The sequence below is a fragment of the Triticum dicoccoides genome, unplaced genomic scaffold, assembly GCF_002162155.2.
Source record: "Triticum dicoccoides isolate Atlit2015 ecotype Zavitan unplaced genomic scaffold, WEW_v2.0 scaffold213245, whole genome shotgun sequence".
Classification (NCBI taxonomy): Eukaryota; Viridiplantae; Streptophyta; class Magnoliopsida; order Poales; family Poaceae; genus Triticum; species Triticum dicoccoides.
In genome coordinates, this window is record NW_021239062.1 from 1 (window position 1) to 684 (window position 684).

A 684-nucleotide genomic window follows, 5' to 3' on the forward strand; every position below is an offset into this window, starting at 1 on the left:
TCTCAACTACGGAGACGAGTTTAACGCGGTTTCCACCCCTCCCTCTCAACCGCACCAGTGCACGCGTGCCGCGCCACAACGCCGACGCTGGACCCGTGAATCGTGAGCACCCAGCTATGACTTACCGCACTCGTGCAAAATAATAAAACACGGTAAATATATTAGTTACACGTGCGTTTTGTTTTGCAAGCGGCGCGAAAAAAATTAAAAAGGGAATGCAACACGAGGACTTCCCAGGAGGTCACCCATCCTAGTACTACTCTCGCCCTAAGCACGCTTAACTTCGGAGTTCTGATGGGATCCGGTGCTTTAGTGCTGGTATGATCGCATCCGACATGTTACCCCGGTCTTCGTCCCTTATCCTCGCCCCTCCCAGCTCCACTACAAAGACGATTGTACATTGCTTTGGCCGCTCCCTCTCAACTACGGAGACGAGTTTAACGCGGTTTCCACCCCTCCCTCTCAACCGCACCAGTGCACGCTTGCCGCGCCACAACGCCGACGCTGGACCCGTGAATCGTGAGCACCCAGCTATGACTTACCGCACTCGTGCAAAATAATAAAACACGATAAATATATTACTTACACGTGCGTTTTGTTTTGCAAGCGGCGCGAAAAAAATTAAAAAGGGAATGCAACACGAGGACTTCCCAGGAGGTCACCCATCCTAGTACTACTCTCGCC

General features: G+C 51.9%; 1 non-coding gene across 1 annotated transcript; it reads right to left on the reverse strand.

The window, feature by feature from the left end:
- Nucleotides 1-212: 212 nt before the first annotated feature.
- On the reverse strand, nt 213-332 carry LOC119345192. Its single transcript, XR_005166950.1, has one exon. It is a non-coding gene; the product is annotated as a 5S ribosomal RNA (ribosomal RNA).
- Between the last annotated feature and the right edge of the window lie 352 nt (nt 333-684).